Genomic DNA, 16,019 nt, shown 5'->3' with positions numbered 1-16,019 from the left:
TTTTGAAAATTCTTTCAAAGAATTTTTATTTTTAATTAATAATTCGTAGACGGAAAATTATAACTTGTCCATGAATGTAAAAATATTTTTTTTTTAAAAAGTGAAAAAATGTATTTTGCGTTGAAAGGAATCCTAAAATTAAATGGGAAATAATTGCAACATTCCGACATAGACGCGCGCACCAGCACCACGGTCGTTGATGGATTATAAATTTGTGTGTTTTTAATTTATTATGAAATTATTATACCAATATTTTAAATGAGTCTTTTTATTTTTATTTATTTATTTTTGCTGTAAATGGTCAGAGTATAACCTCATGCAACTTGCACATTCGTTTTCTCGCCCTTGTTCCGTCACTCCCCACTCTTTCCTCCTCTGTCCCAATCTCTCTTCCTTTCTGCCCCACTCTCTCTGTCCCTCTCTGCCCCTCTCTCTCTCTCTTCCTCTCTGTCCCCCTCTCTCTTCCTCTCTGTCCCCCTCTCTCCTCCTCTCTGTCCCTCTTTCTTCGCCTCTCTGTCCCTCTTTCCTCCTCTCTGTCTCTCTCTCCCTCTTCCTTCTTTTATCCCCCCTTTTCTATTCCTCTCCGTCCTCTTTTTCTCCCTGTTTTTCTCTCCCTCCTCTCTTTTACTCTGTCCGTTCCCTTTCATCGCTTTTCACGTCCTCTCTTCCCCTTTCCTTCTCTCGCGTTCTTTTCCTCTCTCTCTCTCTCTCTCTCTTTCTTTCTTTTCCTATCTTTCTCTTGCTCACGCACAATCCGCCTCTCTCTCTATCTCTCTCTCTTCCACTCCTTTATTCGCGTTGGCACTGTTTTCACCGGCAAGTGTCGGCGGCGACTATGTCATATTTGTTTTTGTTTTCCCTGCCGCTACAAAACCCGGCTTTAATGGCCTGTCTCTCTAATCTGTTTTCTTTTCCATTAATCTTCCAGGTTATTGGGTCAACACTAATGTAGAATATCAACACCTCAAACTGGATTTCTCGTCTATAATCTGTTCCGTGAAACCCTGCTGCTATTGCAACCCGTCGGCTAACTGTGGCATGTTGTATCTGCAAAAAACACATATATGTACGTATATATATATACATAATCCACACTCACTCTCACACACACACACACACACACACACACACTCTCTCTCTCTCTCTCTCTCTCTCTCTCTCTCTCTCTCTCTCTCTCTCTCTTTCATACATATCAGCATTTTTTTTTTGTTAGTGCAATTGTTTCTATCGTACTTTTCAAATATGTAAGTGTACGTTATCAAAAAAAAAAAAAATGACAAAAAAACTTCAAAGGCTTCTGCCGATTTGTGTTTGTGTGTGCGCTTTAACATTACGTATACATAACTTTTGCCGGATAATTCTTATTTTTTTCTTGGTTTTGTTGACATATTTATCTGAATGCATTCTTTCCTTGCACACTCGTGTGCAGTGCAGGCAGCGAAGACCTTTAAAAACTTATTTGGTACTCATGCACTTATTGATCCGTGCTAACTACTGAAATAATAACGTTATTATTTAAAAAGATTCTTAACATGGGAAGGGGAGGGTGTTTTGTACCTATTCTATACTTTAACCTTACAATTGAATTAAAAAAAAATGGTATTTTTTTAGATTAGGTCCACCTCCACAATTTTCTTTTAAATGACACCTTTTATAGGTTTTCGACTATGCTGAATACGAAAAATTTTGCAGAAATAATTAGTTATCGAGATATAAAAAGTTGTATTATGCATTGTATTCTTTGGCGGCCATCTTTTTTACGCGCGTGCAGTGTCAGTCATGGATGGGTAGATTTGTTTATGGCGCGCATGCGCGTGAAAAGATGGTCGCCAAAGAATACAATGCATAATACAACATTTTATATCTCGATAACTACTTATTTCTGCAAAGTTTCAATGCGGTTTTCGTATTCAGCATAGTCGAAAACCTTTAAAAGTCGTCATTTAAAAGAAATTTGTGTAGGTGGCTCAGGTGGACCTAATCTGTAAATCATAAAACTTCAATTAAACTTAGAAATACGATTTAAAAAATAGCGCGGATCAGTAAGTGCACTAGCACCTTTTTTTTTTTTTTTTTTTCAAAAAAAAAACTTGTATGAGTTATTGTGGTATTTATAAGGAACCCCAGAGGATTTCAGTTCTTATGGAGTTCCGAGTCACTCTCAGTAATTGTCGGAGCAATTTATGTTGAAAGATACTTTTTTTTATTATTATTTAATTAGGGTTTTTTTTTTCTTTCCTTTTTCCAGCTTAGCGGCATAGGGGTCGCCTAAGTGCGACCGTACCGGTGTCAGATATAAACTTAGCTTCCATGTGAAGATGTTCCGATTACTAAATCGGCCTTCCTGTTTTTAAATAAATTATGTAAGATATATTAAAAAATAAAATAAAAACGTATTCAAAAGTTTCACATCTTCTTCCATGTCAATATGCTTATTTATTTTAAACTAAAACAGGAAATCCGGTTTAATAATCAGAACATTTTCACACCAAGGCGAGGTTTTCACCTAACACCGGTACGGTCGCACTTAAGTTCGCCTATGTGTCGGAATCGCATTATTATTATTGTTGTTATTTTATTATTGTTATTTTATTTTTCCCTTTTTTAATTAATTAATTAATTTTTTTTTAAGAAAAACAAAACAAAACCACAACTTTTGCATGCACAATATCGTCTGTTAGCATTTTTTTTTTCAATTGTCAACTGTTTCGGTCATTTCCGTGACTAAAACTGGATTATCCATTAATACTCAGAACTGATTCCATAATAACTATGTGTTTTCTGAATGTGATATTTTATTTGTTTTGGTGATTCAATTTATTTTTATTGGTATTCTTTTCCTCTCGTCCCTGCTAAATATATATATTTGTGGATGACTATATATATATATATATATATATATATTATTTTAAGATATTTTAATTTTGTTTTATTTTTGGTTATTTTTTAACTGTTACATAACTTGTTTACATATATTTAAAAAAAAATTTGTTTACGAAAAAGCAAGTAACAAAAACAAACTATGAGTTATTTAAGAAAGTTCTGTTTATTTTTCTTGGTTATTTAATGGTTGTTTCCCTTACTATTCATTAAAAAAAATTTTTTATATAAATTCTTGATATTTTTAGAAAATATGAAAAAGTTTAAAGACAATACTGGGTTATGTCCCTTGACTAAAATAGAAAGTTTTACAAACTTTTTAGGTGTATATGTAGAATGGCACTTTTAATGAAATTTTTAAGTAAAGAAAATGCAGAAAAGTTTTTATGATGTACGTACCCGTCACGGAACAACGATGCCATATTCAAATAATCACGTAATTTGATCAAATATATTTTTAATTATTATTAAAGAAAATCAAATTTTACGACCAGCTGACTAGGAAAAAACTTATGGGCACAATTGTTTTAAATGGTGCTAAAATTCAAGGGCGACAATTTAATCCGACTACGAGATTTTGTCTTCATTCAAAATAATGAAAACTTTTTAATCACTAAAAATCGTAAAAGTGATTTTTCTTTTTTTTAATAATAAAAAAAATTACTTGATCAATTTTTATTATTTTTAGAATGATATATTCATGTCGTGACAAGTACATACATAATAAAGTTTTGGCCTTTTGGACAAGATCAAAGTGTAGTAGCTGCACTTCATTTTCTTGTTCTCTTTCGGTGGAGGAGAAATCCTTCACGACTGAGACAATTTTTATTTTTGTACCTTTTCTCCACGTTAAAAAACGACCCTGGTGTCTAACTCTGTCCCGTGGGGAGGCATAGTAAATAGGTACATAATAAAGTTTTTTTTTTCTTTCTTTCCTAAATCAGCACAAGAAGACTAAATAAGTACCACTTTTTAATAGTTTTACATTTTTTTATACTAAGGCTCGACTTGGCCAGGATGGTGGGAACTCAATTATTCTGTTCTGTCTTCGAGGTTAATATTCTGAGGTATTACCTCCTCCTTCGAAGGAAAGGATATGTTTATTGACGAGAATACCGAGGAATCCGTCATATAACTTTTCGGTGCTAGTGCACTTACTGATCCGCGCTAATTTTTAAATCGTATTTCTAAGTTTAATTAAAGTTTTATGGGTTTTTTTTATTCAATTGTAAGGTTCAAGTATAGAATAGGTACAAAACAACCTCCCCTCCCCATGTTAAGAACGGCTTTTTAAATAATAACGTTATTATTTCAGCACGGATCAGTAAGTGCACTAGTACCAACTTTTCATGTAAATTGGTAGCAGGCCTTTTAACTAGAAACAAATTGCAGTATCTATTCTGGTGCTACACTGCTACAGTGGTACAGTGCTGCTCTGCTACAGTGCTACACGTAGCATATTCTATCCTCGAGCAGCAAAGAAGTTACTCTCGACTGAGGTAATTTTTACTCTTGTTCCAGTCCAGAGTGCCTCTTTTTGGAACTAAATTTTCTCCACATTTAAAACCGACTTAATTTTGCCTTCATGGGGAAGCAAGTAAATAAGAATACCCTCTGTTATGCCTTGCCCCAATGACATTCTACTTTTTTAGGCGATTACATGTAAACACCCTAAAATACATGGCGGAAAAAAAAGAAAAATATTTTAGAATTTAGAGTGGGAGATCAATTTTAGGGCTGTTAGCATTAGTAACAAATTTAGTTAGTGGTAAGGTCGTAAAACTACACATAATAACCTAAAAAAAGTAGGTCCTTTTCCTTTTTTGGGGGGGGGGAGGGTAGAGTATTCAGCTAAGGATATTAATCAACAATAATACTGGGATTTCTTCCTCTACCGGGGGAATGCCGATTGATGGATTAGGTTGCAGGTATTTTTATAATCTTCTAGAGAGCCTCTGACTTAATTAAGCAGCCCCCCCCCCCCTTATTAAAATTATTTCATGTTTACCCTGATTCCTTAAGAAAGATGTAAATACTCCTGGAAAAAATATGCATTGCAACCTGCTTTTTTAAGAGTTGATTTATTGCCAATTGCTTGAGATGCTCACATTAGAGAGTGCTGACAGGGCCAATTACAGAAAAATTGACACCTATCCAGAGTACCCTTCGTTGTTTTTTTTTTTGTTTTTTTTCTTTATGAGCTGGATTTTTTCCTACACTAAAAACCGCCTTTCTACATAACTTCGTCCCTGTGGAGAGCAATAGGTAAATAGAGACATTGAAAATTATTGACATTACAAACATTCAAAACCAAAATATTTTGCCTTATGAGCAGATAGAATTTTTTTAATTAAAAAAAAGTTTAATTTTGTTCATCCTAAACAAGGCATATTGCTATTTTGACAGGGGGTCAGATTTATAGGAGCATCCTGGGTGGGGAGTTGTGCTACAAAATGCTGTTCACATAACATTGAAATTTCTGTATGTCGACATGGTCGGGGGAAACAGGGAGCAGGGAGAGAATTCTTCAGCTATTCCGGTATCTATGCGGGTAAAGTGCCAATCCTAGCATGACACAGTTTGATATGGGATCTCTGATATATTTACATGACCAAAGGTGACGATGCATCACCTTTTGTGCAAAGGGCGTTGGTGCTGTTTGAAAGGCCCTCATGGACTTAGGATATTGTATTTTCACAATTCTTTTTAAACACTGAATAACAAGTCAGACTTCCAAAGAAAGCAGGCCACTAAAGAAAAAGTATAAAAATAAGTGATTCAATGGTAGCATAGAGGCAGTGTGAATACTCCTTTTATTTTGCTTGATTTCCATACACATCTAATACGTAAAGTAAAGTTAGTTGAAATGTGGGTGCACACGTATATCAAGCTTCAATTCAAATTTTAGATACAGTTGATCATGTGTTTATATTTAAGTACATCCCCCCCCCCACAAATTAGACACAAGATCAATTATTAATTAAACTCCCTCCACAAAAAATAGTCGCTTATGGATTGGGACAAAAATAAATTAGTCGTTTTCAAGTCGAATGTGAACAAATTTATGTTGAGTTGTTCTCTTAATTAAATTTTGCATTATACCATAGTTACTAATCATCGTCATGTTGTTTTATTACTAATTTGATAAACTCAGTAAACCTTATCTCTCTTTTGTCCCCTCTCTCTTTTGTCCCCTCTCTCTTTTGTTCCCCCTCTCTCTCTCTTGTTCCCCCTCTCTCTCTCTCTTGTTCCCCCTCTCTCTCTCTCTTGTTCCCCCTCTCTCTCTCTTGTTCCCCCCTCTCTCTCTCTTGTTCCCCCTCTCTCTCTTTCTCTCTTGTTCCCCCTCTCTCTCTTTCTCTCTTGTTCCCCCTCTCTCTCTCTCTCTCTCTTGTTCCCCCTCTCTCTCTCTCTCTCTCTCTCTGTTGTTCCCCCTCTCTCTCTCTCTCTGTTGTTCTCTCTCCCCCTCTCTCTCTGTTGTTCCCCCTCCCCCCTCTCGCTGTTGTCCCCCCTCCCCCCCTCTCGCTGTTGTCCCCCCTCCCCCTCCTTCGCTGTTGTTCCCCCTCCCCCTCTCTCCCTTGCTCTCCCCCCTCCACTTTCTCTCTTGTTCCCCTCCTCTCCCCCTCTTGTTCCCCTCCTCTCCCCCTCTTATTCCCCTCCTCTCCCCCTTTTGTTCTCCTCCTCTCCCCCTTTTGTTCTCCTCCTCTCCCCCTTTTTGTTCTCCTCCTCTCTCCTTCTTGTTCTCCTCCTCTCTCCTTGTTCTCCTCTCTCCTTCTTGTTCTCCTCCTCTCTCCTTCTTGTTCTCCTCCTCTCTCCTTCTTGTTCTCCTCCTCTTTCCTTCTTGTTCTCTTCCTCTCTCCTTCTTGTTCTCCTCCTCTCTCCTTCTTGTTCTCCTCCTCTCTCCTTCTTGTTTTCCCTCTCTCCTTCTTGTTTTCCCTCTCTCCTTCTTGTTTTCCCTCTCTCCTTCTTGTTTTCCCTCTCTCCTTCTTGTTTTCCCTCTCTCCTTTTTGTTTTCCCTCTCTCCTTTTTGTTTTCCCTCTCTCCTTCTTGTTTTCCCTCCTCTCTTTCTTGTTCTCCCTCCTCTCTTTCTTGTTCTCCCTCCTCTCTTTCTTGTTCTCCCTCCTCTCTTTCTTGTTCTCCCTCCTCTCCTTCTTGTTTCTCCCTCCTCTCATCCTTTTTTTCTTCTCTCTCCTGTTCTCCTCTCCCACTCTTTGCTTCCCCCCTCTCTTTTTCATCTCATCCCATTTCGTATTAATTTCAAACATTAATAATGACAATTAAAAGGAAGTATTTAGCTACAAGGACAAAAAGTTATATATATATCATGAAGAAGCCAACATAAATTTATCGATCTCTAATGTGTTGATTATATCTTATTCCATATCTTAGTTTAATCCTATTTTACAGTTTTAAATTTGCCCATGCATTTTGTCGTATTTTCATCCTCTTAATCTGCCTCACACATATTTAAGTAAATAATAACCTATAATTCAAATGATCAAATACATATCGTTTCAGTATTTTAAACAGCCGTGTTTGTGTAGGCAAATACGGGTTTTAAATGGAACTGTCATTACCTACATCTGTCCAGTCAAAGCGAATGATGTCCATTTAAAATTGTTTCATCGTTTACTTAATTACATATTAACCATATTTCACTACTGAAACAGATATGAAGAGATATGGTTTCAGAATGTAAGAATATTCACAAGGATCTAGTTTTTTAGCCTGAACCGATTTTATTTTTCTCTTTGTGAATTTTTAACTTGAGTATGAAAAAGAAGACCTGTCCATTCAGCACATTGGTGTGTTCACTAATGGTCGAATTATACGAAAGACTTAAAAAATGGTACCTAATGTCCCTTTGTAAAACACACAGCATTATATGATGAGGGTCATGGGTAAGTAAAATAATTCTGTGAAAAGAGTGACACTTCCTTCTGTAGCTCGGTATAGTAGAACCTTTAGGTTCAACCCGCGATTGTGGTTGATCACTTTATTATTACAGTATAATCACACTGATATGCTGTTTCTCATTATATCACCAAAGTTAAGCTATGTTGAGCCTGGTCAGTACCACATGGTGACTATTTAGGAATAATAAGTGCTGTATGTGTGAGGAGAGCAAAACCTTTCTGCAAAAAAAAATAATAAAAAATACAACCCTGAAGATATGTTTAGTAATACCTGTTAATTCATGTGTGTGTTGACAAGTGCTCCTGTGCTGAAGTTCTGTACTTAATCATGTGATGGAGAAAGAATGCAAATGTGTTTGTTTTGTTTTATTTGTTTTTATTATCGTTTATATACACTACTATTATAAAAAATAATATATATTGTGTATACATATTTTCAATATTTACCTCAACAGTACACAATATATGAGTAGAGTTGAACGTTTTTGTATAGCTTACTTGCTATATTTTGATAATATATATATATATATATATAGGTAGAGCCAGAGAAAATTGAAAAATTCTTTAGGTGGAGACTTACCAGGATAATGCAAAGCTCAACAACTTCAAGTTGAGCTAATGTTACCTAGCACCTTCTCTCCTTTTTTGATGAGAAGCATTGGACTTTGAAATACCTATGTATAGTTTACTTATCCTACACCCCTAATGGATGTAATCTCCCAATTGAATTAACAATTAAAATTATACGCATTAGTACATATTTTTATATTGTTGTTCTTTTATTCTTTACCTTATATCCTATTTAAAAAAAAATGTGACCTGTTGTGATCCGGAACTGGGAGTATGCCTTTTCCACAAACGTCAGTGGGAATCGGTTGATGGTGGTGATCAGACTGGCTTTGGTATTGTGGGAGGTCATGTTGGTGATGTTCTCGACATATGACCAAATAAAGTAGTCCAGTGGATTCAGGTTTGGAAACAATGGGGTGGGGCAGTGAGAGAAAGTCGTAGCACTCCTTTTGAAGCCAAGCCTGGGTCTCTCAGACATGATAGAAGGCTCTTATCGCTCTTGGGATTCGTACACAACTGACCAACTAGTAGATGGTCGGCAAAAAAAAAAAAAAAAAAGAAAACCGGTTTTCATCAAATGGAAATGGAATCATGTCTTTTCTAAGGTGACAATTTTATTGTTCCACCCTCTATTGCAAAATCAGATAAGACAAGGGAATAAAAGTTGGAAATAGTAAGGTAGTGATGAAGTCAAAAGATGTGACCGACTCAACTAGCAGCAAAATCCCATTCCTTCATTGCAAATGCTGAAAGATTTTCTACCTTGATAAATTCTTTCTTTAAACTGCTTACTTTTGGAATTCCCTTCCTGTTTCTTTGATAGTACCAACATGCAGATATTTAAATGCAATGTAAACAGATTATTTGCTGTCCAAAATCTGACTTTATTACAGTAAGCATTTATGCTTCAGTGGTAATATGCATTGTTTGAGGTGAATAAAAATGAAAATATATGTGTCTACTAAATTGTAATAAAGTTAACACTAATAATAAACGGTTGTATCATTTCAGTCCCATTTTGGTTGCAATACTTTCTTCGTTGTTTTTATAAGAGTGAATCAGTTTTGTTTTAGGTTTGCTTAAACAGAAAAAGTTAAATTTTGTTGAGACGTACACGATTAGCTGTTTTTAATGATTTCTCGGTGGAAAGAAAAAAAAAAATGAATTTGCTCATTTTTTTTACCCCTTTTTTCCCCCTTTTACACCCAACCACCCTAATATTAAAAATGAAACTATTTGTCTATCCTAACTATCATTTGAGTACCAGTTTTATAGGCAGGTAGATCATAGATATTTTTTTTAGATGAGTGCTTGTATCTCAGAGATTTTATTCATTATACGATGTCTCTCTGTGGTGCTTCAGTTTAAAATAGAATTTTTTTAGTTTGTCTTGAAGTTATAAAATGCCACTTTCTTTGGCTTCTCGTTTAGCTTAAAAAAAATGCATTTTCTTTAGTCTGTCATGAAGTTTGTAATTGCATCGTTTTTGGTCTTTCACATATACTTTGAAATTGCATTTTTCTTTCGTCTGTCGTGTTCTGTTTGCAATAGCATTTTCTTTGGTCTGTGACACTTAAGTTTGAAATATCATTTTCGATGCTAAGCACATAGGATTAATGGTTACTTACAACAGTCATACAACAAAACCTGCATTTCTTTGTTTCACTACTATTTATCTATGCCAGTCTTTATAGGCATCAACATTCTGTGGTAATTAACAGTCATGCACGCACTAAACTGGTTTTGTTTTATGTACTAGACAAGAATGGAAGACCATCTCATTTTTCACAAAAAATTGCCTGTTAAATCTAAAAAGAAAATAAAAAAATCATGGGTCTGATTTGGAAAAAAAAAAAATAACTAAAAAAAATTCCCCCAAATTATTCCTGATATTTTCATGCAACTTATTTCTTGTTTGTTGTACAGAATGACCCAAAGTAAATGTCACCCATGGAAGCGTTAATAAAATTCACAATGTTTTCTGCAATCCATTTATACTTGGCATCAACTGGAATTTATTTAACCCTAGTCGATGTCTGACTTGTTCACCAAGTTTTAATTATGAATGTCCAACAGTCTTTGTTCCATTGCCATTCAATAATGAACACACTTACATATAACATGCAAAATTATCAACTCTGACGCGCTAATCTTTTGCATTTTTGATGCTACCAGCTATTGTCTTCCTAACCTAAAATGCATGAAACATTTATTTTTCCCCCTTTTCTGAGGAAAACTCAATCATGTTATGCAAATAAAAAATAAAAATAATTTTCCTTGACAACTAGATGTAAGAGTGAGTAATTTGGACTATAGGTAGTTTCTTTTCGTTTTGTGGAAAGGGGCAAAGAGGGATGTGGAGTTTTTTTTTGTGAAAATTGAAATAGCTCCAATTTTAGTGGAATTTTAACAATATCTATTAGATGTTATTAAATATTCTAATTCAGTTTCAGTTTCTTTTAAGTATTTTAAATATATCTAGAGACCATAATATGGGCACCACTTTCCATTTGAAAATTCAAATATTTCGGATTTGCATTGAAGTTGATCTATAGTAATTAGACACTAATTAAGCAGTAGCCCTTGACTTTTTTAATTTCTTAAGGCCCCTTGAACCTAAACCTTAAATTTTAGATTATTTTATGGAATCAGAATGATAGGATAGGTTTTGATCAAAATTTGAATAAGGATTCTGGACATAAGGTATAATAGCATTATATCTTGATTTTCATCTTTGTACAGAGATATAACTGGTGCAAAACTATTGTTTTAGAGAATTAATTTTATTTGTACTGTGATGGGTATTTTTCTTGTACCTAACATAAAATCCAAATTCAACTAGACACCATGAGTCTGCTTCCTAACTGATAGCAGCATGGTTGTCTTCAAGTCTAATGTAAACAAGTATTTGTTGAGTCATCCTCTGGAATGATCAATTCCTTTTCATAATCGTCCACTCTTTTGACCCATTGTTTTGGGGATTTTTTTGTGATGGCGATCATCACTTGACGATTTGTTTAACTCTTATCCTCAAGTGGCTACCAGGCTTTGATGTGTGGTGGTAAAAAATATATATTGAAAATTTGAAAAAGCATACAAAATACAGCTTTTAGTAAAAAAATAAAATAGGAACGTTTTCCGCAGACCCCCTTGCAGCTTCTGTAGATCTCTGGGGGTTTATGTAAAAGTCAGAATCCTCGACTTATATCATACATAAATAAGTTGAAGGGTGTTGCAAAAGTAATGGCTCCTATTTTTATTTCACCCAAATGGATCAGAAAGGATTGCAAATTGCATTATGATGACTAAATTTCTGCATTCATGATCTGAATGCTTCATCTCTCTATTGCAGGTATTGACGGTGTGAGACTCAAAGAAAGCAACCTTTGCCATGAACACGCATCAGAAGCAGAGATTCATCATTGAATTTCTGGCAAAAGTGCATTGAGAATGGTGGCGACTATGTAGAAACATAAATTCTGAGCACTAAAGGTTGCCCATTTTAATGGTACGACTCCTGTTTTTGTAGCTTTTCAACTTTTTGAGTTAAAAAAAAGGGTGGCTTTACTTTGAAATAACCCTTGTCGTTGTCTGACTTTGTTGCATATTTATTTTTAATCGTGATTTCATAATTTTTCCCCTGACCTCATTGTGACAGCGTGACTCCTCCCACATGTCAAAGTTTTTGAGTTGTTGGTTTTGCCCCGAATCTGCATTATTTATTTAGCTGTTAACCATTTCATGTGCGCATGCAGCTGCAGTTTTAAGATTCTCTCCCCCCTTCTGATAACTATGGATGTTCCTTTTCCCTTTTTGAGATTGTTTGGCATTCGAGAATTGGGCCATTAACGCATGTAATAAAGTAGTTCTGTTTTTTTGTTTTGTTTTTTTTGTTTTGTAAATCTAAAAATCTGTTAAATATTTAGTACTAAAAATAATGTCTACATCGGAGAACTGTTTTTAATTGAAACACACACACACACACACACACACACACACACACGCACACACATGTGTGTGTTTGTTTCGAGTTATGTGACCGCTAAAACAATCATCCTTCAAACTGATGATTCCTGGGAAAGGATCAAACACGTGTGTATCTGATTAAGAAATTAAAAAATATTTCTCATATATATATATATATATAAATAATCTTTGGCTTACAAGTCGCCTATATTGGTATTGGATTCCCACCATTACTGCAGAAAGATGTGACACAATGTAGGAAGATAAGGGTTAAAAAGTCATCACATAAATTGTGTCTGTGTACGTGTGCATTCTGGTGCACAAAAAATGCCTAGCAATAAACTAATGCTTCACAAATTCATTCATCCATAAATCAGATTCTATTGTTGGTATTGCCCTCCCTCTCCCAACCTCCCCCGGTATATTTACAGTCAGAATTCTTTCTAGAAAGAAATCTAGTACTTGAGGTAGGGACCATGTAAAGGTTGTTATATCCTAAGTAAAAATGTTTCTGTGGAACAAACGTGATTTGAACTTGTCACACCAAGGTTATCAATCTGTCTTAACCACTGAGCCACTGTCACCTTCCACCCTTCATAAAGAGCCACTGTCATCTTCCACCTTCATAAAGAGAGAAAATAAAATGGGAAAGGTGGGGCCCCTAGAACTGCACAGAACCAATTCCGTGGTTTAATGACTGATGTCATCCATTTGTTGCTTCACCATTTATGATGCCAGAAAAGATTTCTTATCTGTGTATATAACTTGTTTTTGTAGATGATATTCTGTATACATTGTGCATGGACACAAACAAGATCCATAGCGTTTTAGTAATATACTAGAACACTAGCGGTCAAGAGGTTAGTTTAGTGATCCTTCATCTACATAAATGATCTCTTATCTTCAATGTGAAACTAAAAAGCATTAACATAGAATCATGTCAGTATCATTAGTATTTAAAAATTCCATAATAGCAACTGCAGAATTTCAAACTTGGATATTTTTCATTCTGCCATCCCTTATGAAAACAGAGTGCTCTGCAAAAACGGATTCAAAAGCTAGATTTACTATATACCCGGTGTCCAAGTGCAGCTAATAAGATAAACAGTAAAAAAATATAAGTTTGAACCAGCAACCTAAAAATTTGAAGAAAAAAATAATTGCAAGTAGATCATACTTAGCCATTGTCTGTTAATATTGAAATAAAATTTCTTAGATGTATTTTAAAATCTCTAGTAGAGGCTCAATCAGTCTCTCGAGCTTCAATTTGAATATAGCATTGTTCTGTCATGTTATAGTTTGGAATAGCATTTTCTTAAGCATGTCATGACATAATTCGAAATAGTATTTTTCGTCTGTTGTGCTATAGTTTAAAATAGAATTTTTTATCTGTCGTACGATAATTTAAAATGCCATTCTTCATCCATCACATCATAATTGGAAATAGCATTTTTTTTTTTAATGTCACACTATAGTTTGAAATAGCATTTTTTTTTAATCTCACGTTATTGTTTAAATAACATTTTCTTTGGTCTGTCATGATTCCATTTGAAATAACATTTTCATAACTAAATATGTATAGATGCAGTGCAAAAAATTCTCGTTTTATTTTTCCTATGAGCACATGTAAAAAAATATGTAGAACACATGTAAAAAAATATGTAAAACACATGTAAAAAATATGTAAAACACATGTAAAAAATATGTTGAGCACATGTAAAAAAGTATGTTGAGCACATGTAAAAAAATATGTTGAGCACATGTAAAAAAATATGTTGAGCACATGTAAAAAAATATGTTGAGCACATGTAAAAAAGTATGTTGAGCACATGTAAAAAAGTATGTTGAGCACATGTAAAAAAGTATGTTGAGCACATGTAAAAAAGTATGTTGAGCACATGTAAAAAAGTATGTTGAGCACATGTAAAAAAGTATGTTGAGCACATGTAAAAAAGTATGTTGAGCACATGTAAAAAAGTATGTTGAGCACATGTAAAAAAGTATGTTGAGCACATGTAAAAAAGTATGTTGAGCACATGTAAAAAAGTATGTTGAGCACATGTAAAAAAGTATGTTGAGCACATGTAAAAAAGTATGTTGAGCACATGTAAAAAAGTATGTTGAGCACATGTAAAAAAGTATGTTGAGCACATGTAAAAAAGTATGTTGAGCACATGTAAAAAAATATGTTGAGCACATGTAAAAAAGTATGTTGAGCACATGTAAAAAATATGTATAACACATGTAAAAAATATGTAAAACACATGTAAAAAATATGTTGAGCACATGTAAAAAAATATGTTGAGCACATGTAAAAAAGTATGTTGAGCACATGTAAAAAAGTATGTTGAGCACATGTAAAAAAGTATGTTGAGCACATGTAAAAAAGTATGTTGAGCACATGTAAAAAAGTATGTTGAGCACATGTAAAAAAGTATGTTGAGCACATGTAAAAAAGTATGTTGAGCACATGTAAAAAATATGTAAAACACATGTAAAAAATATGTAAAACACATGTAAAAAAATATGTTGAGCACATGTAAAAAATATGTTGAGCACATGTAAAAAAGTATGTTGAGCACATGTAAAAAAGTATGTTGAGCACATGTAAAAAAGTATGTTGAGCACATGTAAAAAAGTATGTTGAGCACATGTAAAAAAGTATGTTGAACACATGTAAAAAATATGTAAAACACATGTAAAAAAATATGTTGAGCACATGTAAAAAAATATGTTGAGCACATGTAAAAAAATATGTTGAGCACATGTAAAAAATGTAAAACACAAATGAAAAATCTGATTTCAGTATTATGATAAAAATAAGCCAAAATATTTTTTTTTAAATTAATTTAAAGAAAAATATTTTTTCCCCTAAATTTAAAACCCAATGCTGTCAAATATAATATTTTATTTAATGTTATTTTATGTAAATATAAAATATATTTAAATGAGATTTTCTTTTCATTATATGTGGAAAAGGATGACATGTAAAAAAAAACCATCAATATGTGTATACCAATACCGCCGTCCCTGCCTACATATTTTTGCGACATATTATAACTCTAGGAATTTCCGCAGGTACGAATAGTTCATATAAGTGTGTGTGTGTGTGTGTGTGTGTGTGTGTGTGTGTGTGTGTGTGTGTGTGTGTGTGTGTGTGTGTGCGCGCGCGCACGCGCGCACGGGCGTGTCTGCTTCCTTAGATGCGGAAATGAATCCGTCTTGGATTTTATTTCACGAATCGAGCTTTTAGTATGTCGCATCCTCAGTTGAGAGGAAAAATATATAAAAGAACATTGTGTCACTGTCAGCATTTCCTAATCTACACACACACACACACACACACACACACACACACACACACACACCTTTTTTGTTTTCTTTTTTTCTGCTCTCTGTCTCTTCCTTCCTCTCTGCTGCACAGCTTCCAGGGTTGGCGTCTCTACAGCTATTAGTTTTTCTTCTTCACATAAATTGCTTCTTACTCCTCGTCGCTGTTGGCAGTGATTATCGTTAGCATTTAATACGCACTTGCCTTGCCTGTTGCTTATACGAACATTAAGGCGGATGGCTAAGTTAGGATAACTTATCCATTCATTCGGTCTCTCTTTCTCTCTCCCCCCCCGTTTCTCTCCTTATGCCCCCCTCCCCCCACTACCTTCGCATTTAACCACCGCTGCCAAATTCATC

General features: G+C 34.5%; 1 protein-coding gene across 6 annotated transcripts in view; it reads left to right on the top strand.

Annotated features, from left to right (window-relative positions):
• Positions 1 to 16,019, top strand: part of LOC145279864 (uncharacterized) — a 333,260-nt gene that overhangs the window by 291,349 nt on the left and 25,892 nt on the right. For 4 of the 6 annotated variants that reach the window (XM_080131306.1, XM_080131307.1, XM_080131305.1 and 1 more), the window contains exon 3: positions 929 to 1,066. The exons of the other annotated variants lie outside the window; for them this stretch is intronic. The gene's annotated coding sequence lies outside the window, so the exon portion shown is untranslated. The remainder of the gene's footprint in view (positions 1 to 928; positions 1,067 to 16,019) is intronic. 6 annotated transcript variants of the gene reach the window in all.

The sequence above is a fragment of the Euprymna scolopes genome, chromosome 7 (assembly GCF_053919585.1).
Source record: "Euprymna scolopes isolate OS-2025 chromosome 7, ASM5391958v1, whole genome shotgun sequence".
NCBI classification, from domain to species: domain Eukaryota; kingdom Metazoa; phylum Mollusca; class Cephalopoda; order Sepiida; family Sepiolidae; genus Euprymna; species Euprymna scolopes.
The sequence above is the reverse complement of the archived record's forward strand: the minus strand, read 5'-3'. Positions and strand labels throughout refer to the sequence as shown.